This window comes from Arachis hypogaea, chromosome 9, assembly GCF_003086295.3.
Source record: "Arachis hypogaea cultivar Tifrunner chromosome 9, arahy.Tifrunner.gnm2.J5K5, whole genome shotgun sequence".
Classification (NCBI taxonomy): domain Eukaryota; kingdom Viridiplantae; phylum Streptophyta; class Magnoliopsida; order Fabales; family Fabaceae; genus Arachis; species Arachis hypogaea.
In genome coordinates this window covers 1,120,976-1,126,975 of record NC_092044.1, presented here as the reverse complement: position 1 = coordinate 1,126,975, position 6,000 = coordinate 1,120,976, and positions in this window count along the sequence as shown.

The window sequence follows — 6,000 nt, the reverse complement described above, 5'->3', positions numbered from 1 at the left end:
TTTTCAAAACAGAGCCACTTTCCACGTCTTTCCAACACTTCCAAACAATCTCAAAATCATGCCAAATTCAAAATCATCTTTCGAAAGACTCAAAATCATTCATTTCTAAATCAAGACTTGGTCAAAAAATTCCTCAGTGGAGTCTCAAGACTTCAAGGGAGAATAACCTAACTCATTTTTTAAATTCATTGAAAACCTCCGAAACCTTAACTTCTTGATTTAAATAAATAAAACTGAATTTAAACCAAAACCAAGTCATGTGTCCAAATATTCCGAACCAATTTCAAAACCAACTTACTTAGACCAAAACCAAGTTATTTAAACCGAATACCAATTTCAGTTTCATTCTTAAATTTGTTTCCAAAGGCTCGGGAATTGTTTCAGTTTTAGTAAGTCAAAGTTCCAGATAATACTTCAAACTTTTCCCAAAATGTCGTAAAGTGAAATAGATTAATTAAAAACCAGGTTTCTTTTAAATCCATTAAAACCCCTCCAAATCTGTGTACTTAAATCAAATTCCAAAACATAAAAATTTTCATATTTAAATTGATTTTTAAGGCATAATTCCTTTCTTGATAATTACATCCAAAATATAAAAATTTCCTTAATAAGGCAAGTTCAAACATAATTTATTTATCAAACATTTAACAAACATTTCATTCAAAGCATAATTTATTATTTTCAAAATAGCATTTCAATGAAAATCTCAGATTTTATAGAAATTTCGATAGCATCTCGTCTAAAATTTGGACTTTGCCACCCCTTTCAGATCCCAACCAAACCAATCCTCAACTCTTTTTACAAGGGACTCAGGATCAAATCAATTTCCAGTAAGAGAAATTCAGACTTTAATTACTAAAATCCTTTCAATTCAAAACAATCCAGAAACCTCTATTTTAAACAAAATCATACATTATTTCAATCAAACCAGCAATCATATTCATCCAATACAAATCAAACAACTCATAAGACTCACATAATCACCAGAAATGCATTTCGCACATCATATCTATTTATAACAATTCCAATTTAAAATAAATTAGTTTGTATAAAAAAGCCCCTACCTCGACTCATCGAAACCATAACCCAAACGTGTCATAGGAACCTTCACTCTCAACCCGAAATCACCGGCAATCACAAACCCAGTCCTTGATCTCTTTCGCAGCACTTACAGCAACTTAAAAGCGACACACAACTTAAAAGCGACACACAACCTACGTTACCAAACCTCAGAGTTTATAACCAAATATAACACGGGGGTTTCCAAAACATAGATACTTACTCTAAAAAAAACAGAGCGGCGGCGGTCTCTAAACTGGTCTGGCGGCAGGCCCGGCAGTCAGCCCCAAGCAGCAGCGGCGACCTAAACCACATGCAGCGACGATGAAGTTCCCGGAAACTCAACGGAAGGAAAACTCAACTTAAAAGCCTTACCGATAGTGGACCTCGGTGGCGACAGCGGCGTTCCCGGCGGCTGAGGCTCGGCCAGAAGCTCCGGCAGCGGCGGATCTGGCGGTGGTTCGGACGAAGACGGCGCCGGCAACACGAACGGCGTCTGGGCAGCACGATTCCCTCCTTCGCGGCCTTCTCTCGCGCTTCAGATCTGACCTGCGACGGCGAGGGCTTCATGGGCAGCGGCGGCGGCGAGCTCGATGGCGAGGGACGGCGGATCTGATGGCAACGCGAGCTCCCTCTCGTCTTCGCACACTTTCTCTCTCTTCGAAGCTTGGCCTTCACCCACGGACAGCATCGCGTTTTCTCTTCCCTCTGCAAACTGTCTCTCTCTCCTCGAGCTCCTCAGCAGCGGCGGCAATGGGGGACCAGCGGCTCCTTCCGAGGACAGCCCAGTCCACCGCGACAGCAAAGGAGGCTTCGGCGACAGCACACAGTGCCTCCTCTCTTCACGGTGACTCGTTGATGGATCGGTGGCAACGGGAAGCAGCTCGATGGCGTCTTCTTCCTTCCCGCAAGCTTTCTCCCTCAGCGCGACGGCGTGGTGACCTGGCGGCAAGGCGGCGCAATTCTGGAGCAGCTCCTCCCTCTCCTGGCGACAGCAACGGCGACGGCGCTCCTCGCCGGCACTGCACCGTCCCTCTTCTCCGATTCCCCTCCTCTGGCTCACCCCTGATTCCTCACTCTCTCTCTGTTCTGTTCCTGTTCCTGAAGCAGGTAATGCATTGGAAGGGTTGTTGGTGGCTGCGCGTGTTTCCAACTTGAGTGTGGGGGTGTTTGCTGATGGGTGGCTGTTGGGAAGGGAGATTTAGGGTTAGAGTGGTGTGTGTTGAGTTTTAGGGTTAGGATAAAAACTAGGTAGAAGGGTAATTTTGCAATTTTAAATAAAATTGGGAGTAATATAGTAATTGAAATCTAAATTAAATCCAACATTAGTTATATATAAAAAATACTATTTATTCATTAATTTTATAAATTATTTTTGATAAAATGTTTAAATCTAAAAATTACAGAAAATATAATTAATTTTTCTATTTTTTAAGAAAGTAGTATTAATATATAAAAATATTAATTATCTAGTCTAAATTATACAAAATTATTATTATTTCATAACTATCAATTTTACAATTTAAATATATAAAATAACTCAATAATTATAAAATTAGATAAAATCTTAATTTAAATAGTCCAAATTCATTATTTTTGGATTTCTAGAATTCTAAGTTGTAAATAGAAAAATAATTCATAATTATAGAGTTTGGATGAAAATCTTAATTTATTTTAAATTCAATTAATCAAAATTACCTTTAATTACCTTCAATAAGATAATTTATGAAATTAAAACTGTAAATAAATATATGGTTTGAGATTGGTTTAAAATAGGACTTTTCAAAAGTTTTGGGTCTTACAAACATCATTTAGAACAGAAATGGAAAAGACCTGTAGGAGAGTGAGAACATCGTCCTCGCAGATTTTTAGTAGGGAAGGAAATACCATCAAAGTAAAGAAATACTTACAAATACAATTAGTTTTGTTATAAAATCAGTTTATCCATGAAATTACCTTTTGGAAAAAACTTTTTATAAAAACTTAATTTAAAAAGTCGTACAGGAATTCATTTGGTTTACAAATCAATAAGGTAGTTTAAAGAAATGAAAAAGATCAAAGTCATGCCTAAAGACTTTCTATCTCTCAATTTACTTGCTCTTTTCTATCCAACTAGTACATAAGTTAAAATAATAAGACAATACCTAGTTCGGTCTACCTCAACCTTCATTACCTCATACCATAAACCATCCTTTTCACGCCTTCACCCAAAAAGGTTTCTCAGATAAACATACACATACAAGACAAACAAAGAAATTACTGGTAGGATTCAGGTGCAACAAGTAAAACAAATAACAGATAAATGTGGTTAGGCAGTTAGACAAACCAAAAAAATGCACACTCAATCAATGGGGGTTGGATTCTGAAGCTGTGGGTGTTGAGTTATATTGGAGAAAGGGATATGGCGGCTAGGGTTAGGGAAATTAGGGTTAGGGTTGTGTTATGGAGATTTAGAGTTTTGATTTGAGAATTAGGATTTTGTGATAAAATTGGAGATTTTTTGATTAATTTAAAATATAATTAAATCTCTAAAATTAGTCTAAAATATTATTTATCGTATCAAAATACTAATTGATTTGAAATCAAATATTTTAATTGAAATTATAAGGTAATATAATTAATTTTCTTTATTTATAAAAATATTAGTATTAAATTCTGAAATCTCAATTACTTAAACCAAGCTATATAAATTCTTATTATTTTATATTTGCTAAATTTTATTATTCAAATATAGAAAATAATTCGATAATTATAAAATCAGATAAAACCTTAAATTACTTAATGAATAAATAAATCAAAATTAGCTTTTAATAAGATTTTTCTAAAATTTATGGGTCTTACAAACTTCAGCGTGCGACTGCAACTCACCCAACTCACTGTGGCTACCATGGCAACAACGAGGTGGTGGTCCTGGAGCGGACGACAGAGTAGCGGCTCTAGCTTAGAAGATGATGGTTTCCTAAACCGAGAAGATGAGCAAATGAGATAAGTAGATAACTGAACCCTAATTTGATTTGGCAAAGGATACTCTTAGAATTAACAATTTTGAATGTGGGTATTTTGGACAGAATTGTAGTCATTTTATATAAAAAATATTAATTCAGACCGATTTAAAATTTAATTTATCTAATTTTCAATCGAACCGATTTATTCGGTCTAACTTAGACAAAATTAATATGGTTTAACTAAGAAAAAGTATAAGGAGCCAATGTAATTTGTATACAATGTATACAATAGAAGTATTTTTTAAATTAACATTAAATGATAATTAAATTAATTAATTACAAAATTATTTCCAATTTTAAATACAAAGCAACTAATGATTTCAAACAGTTACGAACACCTCTAACCAGTCTCTCTCTCCCCCTCTCTCTCCCTCTCCATCCTCTCATCGGTGCCGCTAAAACCGACAGGATCGCCGATGCGAGAAGCGCTTCGTTGAAGACCAAGCTGTACCCTAACTACAGCGAAAAGCTTTCGAAGAGTGAGACGAACTCGTATGCGACGCGGTTCCTGCGACCGGACTTGATGAATCCTTTAAGAAGCCAACCTCCATGTAAGAGGCCACTCTCCCTCTCTTTCTTCACTCTCTCTCTTTTGTTTATTTATTTCATTTTTTGAGTTTTCAGTTACGGGAATGATTGTTTCTTAGAGCAAGTTGTGGTGAAAGAAAGATTATCATCATCAAGTACAAGTAGTAGTATCATAACAACGAAGAAAACACCCTCAAAAGAAAAAGATAATAATAAATACCAAGCGGCGGCAGCAGCATCACAATTCTCATACACATCTTTGTATAATTCATCATCGTCAGCAGCAACAACAACTTTCAAGAAACTAAGAATATCAGACTCGTCATTATTAAACCAACAAGACTTCGTAGCACGAAAGTTCATGAATTTCTCCACTTTTTTAAGACCTTCAATGTTTCGTCAGAATAATTTGTTTCACCACTTTTTCATCTACAAGCTTGGCGAAGAAGAAGGCGAGGCAGACGAGTCACAGGATCGGGTCGCCAAAGTATGAGAACGCCGCAGCAAATGGAAGGGTTTTAGTGAGGATGGAAACGCCGAGTCCGAAGATGGCGGGTCGGCATGAAACGACAACAGACATGATGGCGGCGACAGCAGCGTCACCAAAGAAGCGATCAGAAGATCGATGCTGGATGCGCAGAGGGATGCTGAGACACAGTATGCAGTGAAGCAGAAGTTTTATGTATGCATGTAGATGTTTATTTTTCATGTAAATGAGATGTTTATTCTTAATGTAGATGGGATATTTTATCGTATTTAATGGTCAACTTAAGATGGTCATTTTAGTAGGTATGCGGATAGTTATTTTAATTTTTATGTAGATGATTATGTTGATTGAATTGGGTTAGTTATATATAATTAAAATATGTTGGATGTTCAATTAATTAGGTATGCGGATGATTATTTTTATTCTTAAGTGGATGGTTATTTTTATTAAGGGTGAGTGGCGTATGGCAAGCCAAGCAGCGAATCGCCGGTTGAAAAAGAAGAGGGTATTAGAGTGAAATGTTTTGGTAAATTAGGATTTTGGATTGTTATTTTTTTTGAAATTTAAAATTTGATGTGAAATAACTGAATGAAAGTTTTTGAATTTAGGATAATCTGTGGAGGGGTTTTTATTATCTATCTCTATTAGCTTCTTAGTGGGATTCAGTAACTAATTATGTGTGTTACAATTTGATTGGTTAAAATAAAAATTTTTTAAAAAAAATATTTTAAACATCTTTATGTAAGTTACTATCTCTAACAGTTTTAGAAAGATTTTTTTGCCACTTACATAAAGATTTTTTGGCCTCCCTATCCCTATTTTAAACATTTTCTTTATGCAGAAGCAGCAAATCCCAGAGCTGGTCGTTGTCATCGCTCTCTATCTCATTATCGTCTCTCAAATATAGATGTTACCTTCAAG